Source organism: Pseudopodoces humilis, chromosome 4 (genome assembly GCF_049639895.1).
Source record: "Pseudopodoces humilis isolate 2021_Gansu_Grassland_sample_001 chromosome 4, ASM4963989v1, whole genome shotgun sequence".
In the NCBI taxonomy this organism is placed as follows: domain Eukaryota; kingdom Metazoa; phylum Chordata; class Aves; order Passeriformes; family Paridae; genus Pseudopodoces; species Pseudopodoces humilis.
Genome location: NC_142203.1, coordinates 12256448 through 12273192, shown reverse-complemented (window position 1 = coordinate 12273192; position 16745 = coordinate 12256448). Strand labels below are relative to the sequence as shown.

Sequence of the window (16745 nt, the reverse complement as noted above, 5' to 3'; positions counted from 1 at the left end):
GGAACTCGTGCTAGGTAAAAGCCAGATTTGCAGAGACTTGATAGTAGAACCACATGAAGTAATTAAAATACTTTTCTGTATACAATTTCTGTAAATTATTGTATATTTCTGTGTATTTATAATACACAATTCTGTATTATTTATGTGTATGTGTTTGCCCCATGATATTACCAACTTCAGGAACCAATGCTATAGAGTAAGGAGTTGCTGCTGGAAAGTACTTTGCCTCCTTTTTGTCACTGATGTTGATTGTGATAAGATCTGTAGCTCTCTTTTGGCAACATGTCACTATAGAACATTAGAGAAATCTCTCTCATTTAGTTGTAGATGTATGTATAAAATAAAACATAATCTCCTAATTTAAAGTATTTCCTAATTTAACTTGGTATTTGTTATCCCTTACATTCTATCATTCCAATAGTATGGGTTTTTATGTGTAATACCAATTTAGTACTTGTTGTTTTGACAAATAATAATCTAATTACTTAACTGTTATTATTTTCTGCAGTATTTTAATGATGAGGTAAATGGTCATTGTTGTGTAAACTGGTACCTCTTACAGCTTGTTCTATACCTACCTGTTTAGCAGGTAGACATTTACTGCCTTAAAGGGCATATGCCCAGATTTCAATATGGAGAGGAGATTTTTTAGAAACTGATACAATTATTTAATGGTTTGGGTTGGAAGGACCTTAAGGATTATCTTATTTGAACTCCTGTGCATTGGTGGTAGACACATGATACTAGGCAGATTGCTCAGCGCCTCATCCAACCTGGCCTGGAGGCTCTTGCAGGGACTGGGCATCCATGCTGTCTCTGGACAACCTGTGCCAGTGCCTCACCACCCTCATATCTTATCTAAACATTATTATATATCATGAACTGTTTCAGTTCAAAGCCATTTCCCCTTGTACTAACAGTACATGTCCTTTTAAGAAAATATCTTTCCAGCTTTCTTGTAAATGCCTTTTAGGTACAGGAAGATGCTATAAGGTCTCCCTGTAGCCTTTCCTGCTCTAGAGTGAGCAGTTCATACTGAACTCTCTAAACCGGGCTTCAGAGGAGAGATGCTCCAGTCCTCAGATTAACTTCTTGGGTAGAGGAAGAGGTTTGTGGAAGAGTGCCAGGAAATAGATTGGAATCTCTCTTAACAAAAACAGGACTTCAGAATATGCTGTTGTGATTGCTTGAGCTATTCTTTGATTCTTTCTATTGCTGTAGAAATGAGAATCTTGAATGAAATGTTTGTATAATAGTCCTAGAAGTTTAGGCATAAGAGGAAACCATTACATACGGCTTCAAAAATGATGCCAAAATGGTTCTTCTACATGCCATTGCATTATTTGCAGTCCTATTCTGTACTGACATCCCAAGCTTGTGCCTGTTTACAGACATACAAAAATAAAATGACTACTTATTGATCCTTTTTTTTTTTGCCGTCTTGAAACCAGACTTTAATCAGCTCAAAGAAATACTAAGAAGAATGAAAACTGTCATCTGGTATGTTTAATCCACCCACCTCCCTACTTGATATCTAGCCTAAATTGGTTGTTTTTCTGTAGCAATTTCAAGAGGGATGTTGTATATACAGACGCTGACAGTATTAGCATTCCATATTAGGTTAAGTTCAAGGACTGGGCAATGAAGCCTTTTCTTTTATTTAGTTTTTAAAGCAGTCAAGTGAGTTAACTAGAGATGAACAGGAAATTGTGGAATTGGCCCAGAGAAATGCTTCTGCCTGGGATTCTAGTTGAAAAAAACTGAGACCATCATTTAGCTGGTAAATCAACGCAACTGAGGTGTTGGATTTATTTGATTGATTTATTATTACATCCACTGAGAAGCTGGATGTAATAGATTAGGTCTGCATCTGCTGTCTCATCCTCTCCTTCCCAAACCAGAATGGAGACCGTGGGAAATGTGTTTTGGAAAAATGTAACTTTAAAGGCTCAGTGTGTCATTTAGCAACTTAAAATCGTGTGTGTTTTCATTTCCATCCTTTGTAACTGTATTTTCCACTCAGTAGTCAGAAGTTTAGTGCTTCAATTTTAGAACAAGCTTTTATAATTTGCTTCAGGCTGATGTGGATTTTTTCTTCTTTTTCCCTTTTTTTAAAGTTGTTAACTTGTATATTAATTTGAGGTGGTAAGCACCTTTACATCTCATACACCTTGGATTTAGAAGTTTCACTGTTCATACTGTGGCTCTTTTGACTTTTGGGCTTCCTAACAGGAGCTATCTTGCTGTAACATCAGTCTGTAAAGGTGGAGTTGGAGGGAACAGAAAGGGAACAGAATGTCTTCTGCTTTTGTTGAGCTCTGTTTTTCAGCTGCTGTTTTTCTCTGTATTTATGCATGGGTGAGTGCTGTTAGTGTCTATTGGAAACACAATACTGATCTCAACAGAGGATCAACATTGTTATGACTTGCTGCATTGCTGCAGATAGCAGGAATTAACTGAATTGTAGTAGCTTTGTGATGATGGTAAGTCTCCAGCTGTTTTTTTACTTCTGTTCTCTCTCTGCCTTTTCCCTGAAGTGTGTGTAGCACTGTATGTGTAAAGATACTGGGGTGGAGGGCAGTACACTGTGCTGCTTAGATCAATGATTTTGAAACAATATATGTGTGCAGAAAATTTCCTATGAAAAGCAGTATGCATGTGAAGCATCTGAGGGAATTTGCAATTGTGCTTGAAAAGGGGGTCACAAAATGTGCTTTTTTAAAATAAGAGTGCAAAATTTAATTGGCAAGACCAAATGACGTCTAGTTGTGAAAATGGTTGGCTGAGTAGTGTTCTTAACCTATGCATTTGATGATCAACATAACTGTGGAAGGCATAACTTCTTCACAAGGATTTGATTAATGTTAGAATTGAAACAATGACATTAATTTAAAAATCTGTTTATGGTGGCCCTTCTAGATACTTTACTCTAGGGGAATCCTAATTAGCTCTGTAATTCTGATTGAATTTTTAGTCACATGATTATTCTTCAGTTTTGAGAAAACAAGTATCTGCAGAGCTATTTGTGTTCAAAATGAAGAGGCAGTAGTCCAGTTTTCTGTAAGATAGCCAAAATAATCTCATTCAACTGTCTTTGGGTCATATCATGTCACTGCTGATAATATTTCCTGAAGTTCAGTCCTTCTTAAGTGATGTACTGACTAATAGTCATTGAAGGTGAAAGACACATGATACCAGGGTGAATACCTTGTTTCACAGAATGCCAGTTTATATCACACCTGAGCTTTAGTATTAGCTGGACTTTAGGTTTTGTTGTGAACACTGTTTTACCCCCTGGTGCAAAAGAGCATTCTACGCTTAAAACTCTGCTGTGACTTGAAGAAGATAGTATCTCAATGTGATAGTGTCAGTGCATGGAAAAAGAGAAAATAGAAATGCTTATAAAATTGCTACCTGACAGTATTGCTTCTTGACCTGTGACTCCTGACAGATCTTGCAGATATCAGAAGACTTTAATAATGGATTTCAGCTATGACATTTGCAATTTAAAAAGTCACATTACAATTAATAGAATCAGGATTCAGTACAGGGTTTTTTTCTGCACAGTAGCACACTCTCTCCCTCTGTGACAACGTTCATTGCTTTCTAAGCAAATGGAAACCTAGTATCACAAGCCTCAGGAAGTTGTTTGAGCAATTAAAGGCTTCTCTCTCAGCACGTTGCATGGTTACCATAGTATCCTTTGCCTCAAAGTCTTTACTGATGATGTCAGTATGCATACAGGGGCTGTTCACAGCATCTACATGAAGATTATTCATCCCTCAATAAGATTATAAGCATCTCTCCATGCATTCTGTTATCCAGTGTTATTTTAGTATTTCATGAGACTGGAAGGTAAGTGTCTTTTGCTTCATATTGAATAATTTTTATATATTCTCACACTGAAGTTTCAGTGTTTTTTGGGGTTTTTTTATTTCATTGCATTCTTCATTATATGCATGTGTTTTACATGAACCAATTGCATAGCTTAATGTAATTTAAATGTAATGACAAAGTAGGTAATTTTCATAAATAGAAAAAAAAAGGAAAAATAAAAATCCCTGAAGTAAAAAAACCTGACTTATTAAATAGTTAGAAGGTTTTTACCAAGTAAAATTTGCAGAGCTATTTTTTTAATCATAAGATCATCCAAATTATGTAATAGGAGTGTTACCCAAGAGAAAAAAAAATATTATTAAAACAAGAACTCAGCAATTAACGCCCCTCTCATATTAAAAAAGGCTTTGATGTTGCAGGAAATTTTACATTAAGGTGGTATGTATTGTACAAGTCAACCAATATATACCTCGTTTTCTCCCACCCCCCATACATATACAGTATGCAAATAACTTTTCTTAACCTGTACCTGTCTTCTGTTTTTTGGTCATAACATTCCTTGGCTTATTTAGATGCTTAAACCTAAGTGTCTGTTTGGGGAAAGGGGTCCTTTATTGACATTTCTTAAGCAAAATGCTTTAATATGCACTGACTCATGTGACAGTTTTTAGTATTATAAATTGTAATAGATGTGATGCATTAGAAGAATAAGAAAGACAATCTAGTGACAATACTGTGCCTTTTGAGTTTCTTTAATTCCTTACGGACTGAGACTTTTTTCCTTTCTAATATAAAGATCTATGTGTTCTTTTTTCCTCACTCTTGACTGCATAGCTATTAGTTTGGATATTAATATAGAAAAGAATAATATTTTAGATAAACTGAAGAAACCGACTCCCCTTCCAATTCTGATACCTATTAATTTTGATACTTGGCACTTAAAATAAAATAAAAGAAAATAAAGTCTGTTTATGTATTTATGCAATTTTAATTGTTCAGTGTCTTTAAACCCTTTAAGGGTTTTACAGCCCTTTATGGTTTTAGGGATTGTGCGTCTTTTCTGTTTCAGCTTAGGAGGATAGACTAGGGGGTTTTTGTTCATTCTTTTTTGTTTGGTTGGTTTTTTGTTCAATGTTTTTTGTTTGGTTTGTTTTCAATTTGGCATGCTAGACACAGCCAGACATATGTTTCTTTAATCTGTCTAATGATGTAGTAGTAGCAGGGAGTTGGGAGCTTCTATTAATAAATTTGATTTGTTTTTCCTCCCACCAAGTCTTTTGACTCAGTGTTCAGATTTCATATTCAAACAGTTCATTACAGAAACAGGGTTTCTGTTTGTTTTTCCACAACATTCCTGTTAGGTCATTTATAGGGCTGTGTGTTTGGGTGCACTCCCGAGATTTTCCATTATAGAAATTTCATTAATCATTGCTATGTTTTCTCCATTCTGAGCAGAAAACAAGCAGGATTACAGGAGGACTGAGGGGATAGGATAAGGGCTACTTTAAAAAAAGAAAGGTGTTTTTTTCAAATAATATAATAGTGACCTACAGAAGGATATCACAGAATTAGAGTGAGTTTCAAGAAGATGAAGAGAGAGATAATTACCTTAAACATGGGCTGAAGGAGAAGTTCTTGAAGCAAAAAAAAAATACTTGAACAGACTAAATTGGGAATTCTTTCAGTTTGTATTATCTAACAAGAGAACAGATTAGAATAATTATCTAAGGTAATGCTAACACTTTTTGAGGATGTTAAGTTTATTCAATGCTGAAAAGAATAGTCTTGCTCTTCTGGTGCTCTTCTCTCCCTACAGCAGGCTTGGGGTGAGTTTGTTTAGTGGGTTGATGCAACATGAACCTATTCTGTAACAAAGCAAAGAGCTTTTCCACCAGCTGGCGAGATGAGCCTATTCCACTGGAATCTGTGGACTCACAGAGTCTGTCACAGTAGAGAAGACTGGTTTAATTGCCCTGCCAAGCTTAGCTCTGGGCATATTCTGCTGTATCAAATTAGCCATAAGTACAGCTAAAATCATGGTGGGTTTTTATGGAATTTAAAACCTCCCTGTTCAAAATACAACTGTGAGAAAAAATAGCTGGTTGGCACATGAGATTTTGTGGTCAGCCTCTGAATATTTTCTCTGATATTTAGGGAAGTTACTATTCAGATAGAAATCCTAGATAAATTTCTGACCTTGTTTGAAAAAGGAAATTGAATTCAAGACCTGACACTAGGAATGTGCTGGTTTTAAATTAGGATGCACCCCCTCTACCTCCCTCCTTGCCCCATGGCTGATCATGTGTACAATTATACATATGTTTTGTGGGGATATATGCTTAACCTCACCATGACTGGATGTGGGAGCTGAGACCACCTTGCCTTTCTTGGTCTGCATGATCTGGCCAGATTTTCTTCCAGTACAAAGCTTTAAGCAGTTTTGCACAAAACAAAGATAAGTTATATCTTTAAAGCATGGAGCTTGTCTTCGTTTGCACAGAAGCTATAATTATAATGGAGGAAATGCATAGTCTTTCAGAATCAATAAAGTTTACTCAATTGCATCCTATCTCTTCTGATGTTATTTGTACACATGCATATGGAATGGGACAATGAAGGCTCTGTGGTTAGCCTGGTATTTCAGTCAATAGGAGAAAAAATCTGCCCTAATCTTGCTAGAATTGTTTATAGAAAAGTACCTAATATTTTTGTCCTGAAAAAAATGTAATTACTAGTAGATAAGCATTCATGTATTTCTGTAAGTTTGGATAATTTAATCAGGAGTGTTAATGCAGAAAAATCCATAAGCAACTATGCAACAGCTGTGTCTTTTTTGTCTTTTTTTCCCCTCCTTTTTTCAAAAATCACACTTCAGCTGTGCCCCTGAAATGCAGTTTCCCCTCTGTAGCTGTATGAAAATGAAGAACAATCTCCATCTTTTTTTGTAACTGTTTTTTTTCCTAAGTGCTTTTCTTGGTCTGGAATCATGTGCACATTTGTTTAAATCTGTGTAACATTAATAATTAACAATAACAATAGTAATAGTAACAATAACAACAACAGCAGTAGTAATAATAATAACAGTAATAACAATAGTAATATTACAGTCCAAACCAGAAGGAAAGAACTTACATTCTCCTAAATGAATTTCCAAATTTCAAGGCTTTTATAAACACTTTCATTACATATTGACTTGTAACTAGCATATTGATTTCCAAAATTATGTTCTCTTGTTCTAAAAATATTCCCTGCTGGTGTTTGGAATATTGTCATATCCTGTGAATATGATCTTTTTTTTGTGACAGGTGGCTTATATGATATTTAAGAGGAAAAAACTATAAAGGTAAATATACAACAAAAATAATAATGTGCTAAGAAAAGTATTTTATCATTCTCTAGAGCTTGTGTTAATCTGAATTGGCTGGTTTGTCTCTGCCTTGTTTATGTGCAACATCTACTTCCAGAGACTTTTAAAAACCAAGAGAATCCCTTGACAGTATTCAGTGTGTTCTATATGTGGGGTAAATGGGACTTCACAGAATTTAATTCTGAGCTTCTTCATTTGTATATGCAAACATATGTAGCTTCTGTTGTGTTTTTCAATCTCCCTATTCCATACCCTCCAAGTTTTAGGGTTTTTTTATGTTATGCTGGTTTTTTCCCCTGAATAAAGGTCAAAATTTTGAGGCCACATGATGGTTTTGCCTTCTTATTTTTAATCTTTTGAGTATTTAACTTAAGAATAGAAGCAGTGTTGTGCATGTAGAAGAGGCATTAATTTACACTTCAGTGAAGTAGTGTCATTCCTAAGTTATGTCATATGTTTCCTCAGAGAGGAGGTAAGGTGAGGGTTTGTCTTGTTGTATACGCACTAGAATTAGTACTGAAGTAAATTATTTCATTTGGAGGTCATGCTGGACTCTTGGCTGAAAACAACTTACATCTACTTCAGTGAAAGCTACACATTATACTGGGCATGAGTCTTATTTTCATGTTTCTGGATGTAGATCTGTAGGCTCTATATGGTGGGAAAGGGTGGGAGTCAAAAAGGTCTTTGAGTCAAGAACTAAGCCAGTCCATTGGGATTTCTACAGGAATTAAAGTCTTGGACTTTCCTGCAAGGTTTCAATGTATGACTTCCATTACTTCCTGAGACAGTCTAGAAGTGTTTGTCTTTTCAAGGGTTTGTCCCTCCCTTTCCTTTTTGAAAAAAACCTACCTGGAAATGCAAATGCCTCAAGAGTTTCCTGGCAGACAGCTCTTAAGTTTAACCTAACTCCCAGCTCAAGTAATCACTGCTGTAGGTAGACTTTTTCTGTTATAAATTGGCATGACAAAATAAAAGGGACAATTTAAATAATAATTAATGAAAGCCAATTTTATTAATCCCGCAAGCAGTAAAGCAAGCAAAAGCCAGCTGGGGCAGCCTGGGGGACACTTCCTCTTAAGTGTCTTGCACACGGCGCGTGCCTTGGCTGAAGAGGTTCCTCTTTTTATAGTCCCTGCATCTGTGTCTTCCTGGATCACGTCGGTGCCTGAGCCGTCTGTTGCTAGGGGGTCTTCTTCTGCTTCTTGGTGGTCGTGGGTAGTCTTCCTCAGTCTTGTGATCAGGCATTGGTTTTAAAATGATTAAACAACTCCCTCCTTCTTAAGCAACCCCCCATTTTTACTTGCGCAGCCAGATACTGTGGGTTTTACCTTTTCTGCAGCTGCAGTAGTTTCTTGTTTTTGCAACAGGATGTTTGTGGTTAGGCATTTTTACAGTGTTAACTCTTTAACAATCATATTATATTTAACAATTATATTAAATTTGATTAACAAACAATAATAATTTATTACATTTTGGATACGGTAACTGTTCAGTGAATGACCAGTTCTACTCCAGTGTGGATTGCTTTTTCTTAGGCTTTTCCTCCATCCTGGGCCATGTAGATGAATTCACAAAAGAATCCTGGAACAATTAATCAGTTTGTCTGAGTATGAATCAGTGCAGTTTTGCAAAACTGCTAGAAATAGTAGCTGATTCCTCTTCTAAACTGATCAGATTCTTAAGGAGCAATGGATTTGCAGGGGAGATAGAAGGCTGATTCAGTTTCTTTTGTGTGAGGGTCATCTGGCATCCTCAAAGGAAAACGGAGGAACCCAAACAGCTAGGCATATCATCCATTCTATTAAAGACACAAAATGGAGAAAGACAATTGGTCCCTAACTTGTGATTTCAGGAAATCCTGGAAAGAGGACTATCTGGTTTCATTTTTGTTTATGTCAAATAGCAGATTATACATCCTGGGACATAAGAGATGTAAGGCCATCATATTTGGGGAAGTGAAAGAGTTGTAACCTGTTTCTTTCATCCTAAGAAGGTGATACTTGACAATTTCTTTTGTTTAGGAAGAACTTGAGTTTGTTTTAATGCAATTTTTTTTTTTTCAATTCATAAGGCTAAAAAAAAAGAAGACTCACAAAACAATTCTATTGTTTAGAGCTAATGAGGCCTTATAAATATATTCTTTCAATTAGAAGTTAGTATGAAAGTATGTGTTTTATTTTACTTATTGGTTAATAAAAGTTAACTTGTAAAATCTAGAAATGGTAAATATTGTATTTCTGTTTGTCTGTAACTAAAATGAGATATTGTATTTGAGAAATTGTAATCGGGAAATACTTGACCTTAGTCAACTCCCATTTAATTGTGGTGTGTACTTTCTCAGGTGAGCTTTATTGAGGGCAGCATGACTTTTCAAGAACTGGTGTGATGACTTTGCAAGTAGTGCTCTGGTATGGGTGGGCTTTTTTCTAGCACTTGATACGGTTACAAGAGATCTTGCATGAGCTTATGCTTTGGCTCCCAATATGTAGTGAATTAGCTACTGCCTTTTATCATGGAAGCAGTAGGAACAGGATTCCATGGAAGCACTTGTGAATTAGTCTCTTATGATATGTCTGAATTATATACAGGGTACACGATACCCATATTCATAGAGAAGTATATAAGGAGTTATTTTTTTTAAGTGTTTTATACTCCTCATCCCTGCTGTTTTTTAGGAATGCTTTTCTAGTATCAGTTTTTTCTTAGCCTAACTTATGTGTCAGAGCTCTGTAATAAGTGTGCTTTACTCTTCAAGTGTGATTGAATATTGTGCAGTTCTTTGTTACATTTAACAGATGTAAGTTACATTTTTTGTCTTTCACTGTTTTGTCAGGTTTATATGGGACAACAGAGTATGAGATTCTTCATTGTTAATGTAGCCTTAAAAGCTTTATTGGTGAATTTTAGAGTAGAATGCTTCAAAAAGAAAGATAGTATAATATTATTTTTTGTACTTGACCGTAAACTATAAGCTTGCATTTTTATTTTATGTGTGAATGAGAGTTTAAGAAAGCATTTTCAACATCCACTTTTACAGAAAACTGTTATTTTTCAGGAAGCTGTTAAACTTTACCAGTATTTCAATATTTTAACCATTTCCTCTGTAAGCACTGCACTATGACTACCATGGATAACTTCTTTTAGTTAAAATAGATTTTATCTTTTAGTGTTACATAACTGTGGAACCATTGGAGGTATAGTGGATGGTTTTGCTACAGTAATTAAAACACAGTTGAAGCTTGTAGGTGAAGTTTATCTGAGTGGCAGTCAATATTACTTAATGCTGAGCATGAGCTAACAACCAACCAACTAAAAAACCTCTTCAGTGAAGTCAGCTAGTTAGAAATATGAAGATACGTCTTCGAGGTACCATAGCCGGACAAGCATTTAATTTGTTGTATGGGATGTACAAGAGGGTGTGTGAAAAAATACATTATTTCTCATTTTTAATATGAATAGTTGTAGCTATCAGTGAAATGCATTTTTGAAAATGTTCTAGTAAGATTGTTTTGAACATGAAGACAACTTGACCTTTTTTTATTATATTTAAAAGTTGTTTTTGCATCTTGTGTATAAATAGATAAACTTCTATGTTTAGCTGGCAGATTTACATAATAAAACTACTTTGTTTCCAAAAGCAAGTTGACAGAATTTAATTTGTTGATTTCATTTATGGGCACAATTATTTGTGTTCTGATTCTTAGTTTGTACAACATTATTATGGACAAAACTGGAGATAGGGCTCCCATCAAATACCTGGTTCCCCACTGCATTTGCTAATAGATCTTTAGGATTCCTTTGTTGTTTAAAACCAACCAGTGCTTAGCAGGAAAGCAAACTTCAAATACATGCTGCATCTACTTTCAAGCAGCATCTCGGAAGGGCAGTTGTAACTAATGCCTTTTCGCTTAACTGTCTTAAACTGGATGGTAGGAGAGCACATAGTGCAAATAGGCTTCATTGTTGATCTGTTTTCTGCAGTGCATCAGCAGTAGCTGCTAAAGCCCCCTGGAAAGCTGTCAGGTGTTCTGTTTGGTTAGTGTCATGATGGAGAGCCGTACTAGCTTTTATTCATGTAGTACTAAATAAAGCTTGTTTTAACACAGCTCTATTTTTTGGTGGTGTTCATCACTTTGTTGTCATTCTCCAAAACCAGCACAATGGTCATCAAATTCAATCAGCCCTCTCTGATTTCTAAATAACTTAAAGAAGGTGAAAGTGTTTTTCTTTGCAGTTTAATGCCAAATCAGACTTAATTTTCTTTTGCTGGAGTACAGTGCCAAGACCGATAAATGATATAGCTGTTTAGTCACCTGATACAAAATACCTGCGAAAGTAGAGGGTAAGTAATGAGATTAAGTAATTATATAGAATTGCCTGTTTTGAGATGGATAGGAAAATTTAAGCATATGGGGAAAGCAGCAAATTGTGTTAGAATAAATTCTACCTGTTTTTACTAGAAAATGCTTGCTGCATCTTCTGTTCCTGTATTCCCCTTCAAAAACCTTAATGGTAATTTCATATGACATATTAAAATCTGTTAAAACTGTTTGACAATTAATTTGGGATGGCTTCAGTTCTAGCCGTGAGGTTTTGGGCTAAGTTCCTGTGTGGTGAACATATGACAAGGAAATGAAGGTAACCTTCCATCTATTAGTTATGTTAAAACATGTGAAGAGCTCATGCAACTAAACAGCATTAGGGTATTTTTTCTATACCACTTTTATGCTGTCTCCATGCTCTTCATTGTTTGCTTCTGTAAAGTTAACCTGTGTATAGAGCTGTCTCCTTATTTGAGTGCCTTTAAAAGGATCATGGAGCCAGAGTGAGGAATAAAGGAGTCTGTGGTATTTCTGAGCCATCTCATAATAGTGACACTGATGCCTAGTGCTTCGAAATTGCTTCTTTATACTTGTTCCAGACAGTTTGCTATCCTTCATCAGGTTGCCTGTAGGAAACAAAAGCTATGTGACATATAGTGGGACTTTGTTGATGTGTTTTTTACAGTTACAGTGCTAATAGATAAAGCCTTTATCTATGATTGAAATCCCATGCAACTACAGTGCAACTGTGCAGCTCAGGCTTCTGGCATCCTGACATAGCTTGTTGTGCGCTGCATGGGGAGTCTGTGAGCCTGCTGGTGTGCAGTTATACAAAAAACTTTCACTCCTGTTGCTTCAGGTTGCTTATGTAGAGGAGGCAAGCAGCACATACAGCCCTAAGCTGGGAGTTAAACTTCTAGGTGTGCTATGATGGCTCTCTACGACTAGCTGAAAGCAGGGTAGTCCTGAAAGTCAGGTGCCTGTCAGGCTTTTCTCCCAAGTAACAAGTGTTAGGACAAGAGGAAATGATCTAATGAAGTGTGTGGTTAATTTCTATATCACGTGGTAGATGTGGGATCTTTACCCATGATACACCATACCATTTCTTCCTTGAAGGCTTTAGCTAGAAATGGCATTATTCGCTGTATTCCTGCTCTTTATCTTCCTCACAAACACTGTGACTTAAAGTAAATAGCCATACAAAGGTGATTGTAAAAATGTGTTATCAAAGGAACCTGTAAGTGCTTACTATGCTGGCATGAGTAGCTGTTAGATTAATCCAGCTTTGGGGAGAGAAAATTGAGCTTGAGTTTTCAAGCCTTATTTTCAAAAGAAGACATATACCTAAAATCCATACTGTTATTTTAGACTACCTCAACAAACAGCTGGCTAACAATTTGCAAAGTCCTGATCATTGGATACAAAATGCAGTTTAGGCCGTGGAGTTTCAGTGGTGAAGTTTCCCTCCCACCATATTCCAGCTTCCAACTTCCTCTCTAGTAAACTTCCCCTTGAGTATCTCTGGCACATATTTGTATTTCATCATCACATAGTAATTCCAACTTTTTTTTCTTACCTTAAAACATCCAAATTTAAGTTTGCAGTGGCATTAGTTGAGTCCTTTATTCAGAAGACAAGAATGCTGACCCTCAATCCCCACATTGCTGTGCCTGCCACCCTCTTCATCAGGCATGTTGCCAGCAAGCACTGGCACTTCTATGGATTGCCATATCAGACTGTGTCTTGATACAAAGACAGATGTCCCTACAAAAACTTTTCTGAGCAGATAATTTGAAAGGCAGTGTGAAAGTCAGGTTTCTCATCTGGATTTTTGTGACAGTAAGTTTTTATGGGTTTTGCTTAAAAACTAGAAGAAATAATTCTGCTTATGATGCAATTTATAAATTATAACACCTTTACAGAGGCTACCCAAACCCTACCAAAAGTGTGCTGAGTAACAGACATACTGATACTACCCCTTCCTGCTGCTAAAGTCTGACTCAGAAGTTGGGTGGTTGTATGTCTACTTCTGGAGGATAAAAGAAGACAGAAGTCCAACATTTGAGTCACTGAGGCTGTCATCTTTGAGAAAAGCAAACAGCTGTGTTTGGAAAAGGGCTGCACATATTAGACCCACAGCCATATCTTGTGGAAGGGTTTGAAGGCACCTCTTGAATGAAAAAAGGAAAGGGAAGCCTAAGATGTGATTTGGACCTGAGAAGAAGACTAATCTCTTCTTGTCGGTTTGGAGGTTCTGCAATGTAAATTGTACCCTTGTTTCTCACACTAAAAATGTCTTGATTGTAGCTGAAAAATGCTTTTGATTATACTGTTTAATGTAGAATTCATTGTCATTTGGTGACCTGGCTTTCATTGTTGACTTTAGCCTTGATCTTCACCTCTCTATGCCATGTTCTTTAGAGGCTTGATTTCAGGCCTGAATTGCGGGATGGCAGTTTAGGTGAAAACAGTGGATTTATGGTATGTTTGTGAAACATATGCACTTAATTTGAGAGTTAGGGTAGGTAAGCTCCAACGTGAGTTTGGAGTATGTATTATGTTTCTGCCAAGGGATCATGCCCTAATGCTTTCATACTCACTTAAGAGTTTCAGAAGTGGAATTTATGTGTAATACTAAACTTCTTCTCCCCTTTCCACCATGGCTGGATCTTTTTAGAGCCCCTTTATTGTAGCACTACTTTATTTTTATTTTACATTTATTTGTATTGTTCGTTAGTGAAATAACTTGTCTCATATTAAACTGACAATGTAATCCGTCAGAAAAACAAGTGTTTCCCAACTTGAGATAATAATAAGAGTTAAAAACTTTCAACTGTTCTCAACAACAGAAGTAGGTACTTTCCGATAGTGTGTTTAGTCTACCGATAGCAGACCTGCTTCTTCATTATCATAAACTTGGGAAATTTTATTCTACAAATTTCTTGTCATATTTTACACCAAAATACATTTAAAAGTCTGTTTTGTTTCTGTATTTTACCAATGGCTAAGGAGGACTTAAAATGTGACAATGAAACATTTTTGTGAATGATATTTAATGCTGACCTGAAAAAATATTTATCTTAGAAGTTTTTTTTTTTTTATTTTAGTCTCAGATGTCTTCTTGAATACTTTCAACTACTGCATGTCTGAAATCAGTTGGGATTCAGAGTTTGGGCGTCAGCAAAATTCTATACTGGTCTTTTTTCTTTTCCTGAAAAATGCACTTTCTCGGCCCAGAAAGAAGAAAATTTAGGAAAACAAAATAATGTATTTATAATTTACCGAGTAATAGACATATAAAAAAATGGTGTCCAAAGTATTCAGTTGAAAAATCCTATTCAAAATATTGTCTGTTATTTCTATATAATGTGACTTTTGTATTTTCTCAGCCCATGCCCCTCACCTCCTGGTAGCTTTCACCTTATGTCAGAAAAATCAGTCTTGTTGAGTGGGGAACTGGGAATGGGGGATTTGGGCCCTCTTGCTAAAGAAACTGATGATGTGATCTAGGAGGAGCTAAAATGCTACTTTGACAACTTATTGCATGCAAATAGGTGAGTGGGTGTTACATTTGGAAAAACTTCTAATCAGCACTGTAATACATAAGAAATCCTTAAATCAACTGTTCTGGCATTATCAAAATATTCATTGATATACTCTTAATAAGCATTAGTGTGTTAATTAAAAAATGTTTCCTTTTACTAATCTGAAACTTCATTTTTTTACAGGTTTATAAAGTTCACTAGTGTGAAAGGTTTGTAATTGAACTAGACAAAATATGAATGAACATATAAATAAGTTTCTTCACAAATCTGATTTTGGAGGGACAGTCTCATCTCTAGTTTGTAGATGTTTCATGCTACTGCAGTAAGGAGAAACATTAAAATGTATTCTTAATATTAAGAATGACAATTTTGTACAAATTTTTGATAGCAAAGTAGTTTTCTTAGCTTGTAACTGAACTAATGTCAAAATACTTTTTCTTTATGAACTTGATTGTTAAAAACAAGCAAAAGACTGTATGTTATACTAGGAATAAAAGTCATTGCCACATTTTCTTGCAAACATACCTGTGTGTTTATGAGTTGGTGGTTGTGTAGTTTCGGCTCATAACCAGGTTTCCAATTCATATGCTCATGGGTGAGTCTTTTCATGAATGTTGCAACTGACTTCACAAGATTAGACTTGCACTCATATGAGCAAATCCTATCTCTTTTGATAGGCTGTATTTTTAAGACTATTCATTATCCAGTATGATGTTTGCCTTGGAGAATCTGCATAAAAGAATTGCATCCCTTTCTGAAATTTGGTTTGCTGACATTTTGCAGAGGGCTTGAATTTCCTTCCACATGCTATTTAGTTTGAATAACTGACTGTTGATTTTACACACTTTCTTTCTCAGATAAATGAAAATCTTGCTCCAAAATTTCATCTTACCTAATTAATAAAAAATATTTAGCATGCATCATATTTTTTTTTTATGTCAAAGGGATGAGTCCATCGTCTTGCAGTAGCTATGATATCCTTTCATAGTTTGTGATAATGTTTTTACTTTTGTTTTAAAAGGAATGTCGTTGCCCTTAATCTTGATTTGTTCCTGTCCTCTTTTGACAAGCCCAGAAACATTGTGGATTTCATTGCTTCTTCTGTAGAAGTGCTTGTTTTGTTCCCTGTTTTGGCTAGGATTTCATGTACTGTCTGAGTACTAAAAAGCTTTTTGTTACTACTTACAGAATTTGTTGGGGTAGCAAAATAAAGTGACATGGGATACAATAAACAATTTTTAAAACTGGGACCCAGTGTGGGTATTTTGGGTTGCTTTTTTTAATCATTCTTGCAGGAGTCACAGGATATCAGGTTGGAAGGGGAGCTTAAGGATAATCTGATGCAATCTTCCTGGCAAAAGCATGGTCCAGTCATGATCACCAGCACCTTGTCCAGTGGATCTTAAAAATCCAACATTGGGAATGGAATCACCACATCCCAGAGGTGATTATTTCAAGGGCTGATTTTTCTTATTACGACAGATGTTCCTTTGCTGTCCAACAGAATCTTCCCAGGAGTAATTTATACCCATTACCCCTTGTCTTTTCCTTGTGATTCCTTGTGAAAGGGGAGTCTCCTTTTTTGTAGCCCACAGTGATAAGAATTCCCACAGATGTTCTTTTCTCAAGGCTGAACAAACCTGCTCACTGTTTGCCGGCCCTAGTCCCTGT

The 16745-nt window shown here is 35.9% G+C and overlaps 1 protein-coding gene across 11 annotated transcripts in view; it reads left to right on the top strand.

Annotated features, from left to right (window-relative positions):
* PAM (peptidylglycine alpha-amidating monooxygenase) overlaps positions 1–16745 on the top strand; it is a 134304-nt gene that overhangs the window by 24318 nt on the left and 93241 nt on the right. The window contains exon 1 of one of the 11 annotated variants that reach the window (XM_014261479.2): positions 2356–2483. The exons of 8 other annotated variants lie outside the window; for them this stretch is intronic. The gene's annotated coding sequence lies outside the window, so the exon portion shown is untranslated. Of the gene's footprint in view, positions 1–2355; positions 2484–3836; positions 3856–16410; positions 16519–16745 lie in introns of those variants that run through there. 2 more of the 11 variants (XM_088053985.1, XM_088053984.1) reach the window with 2 other exon arrangements.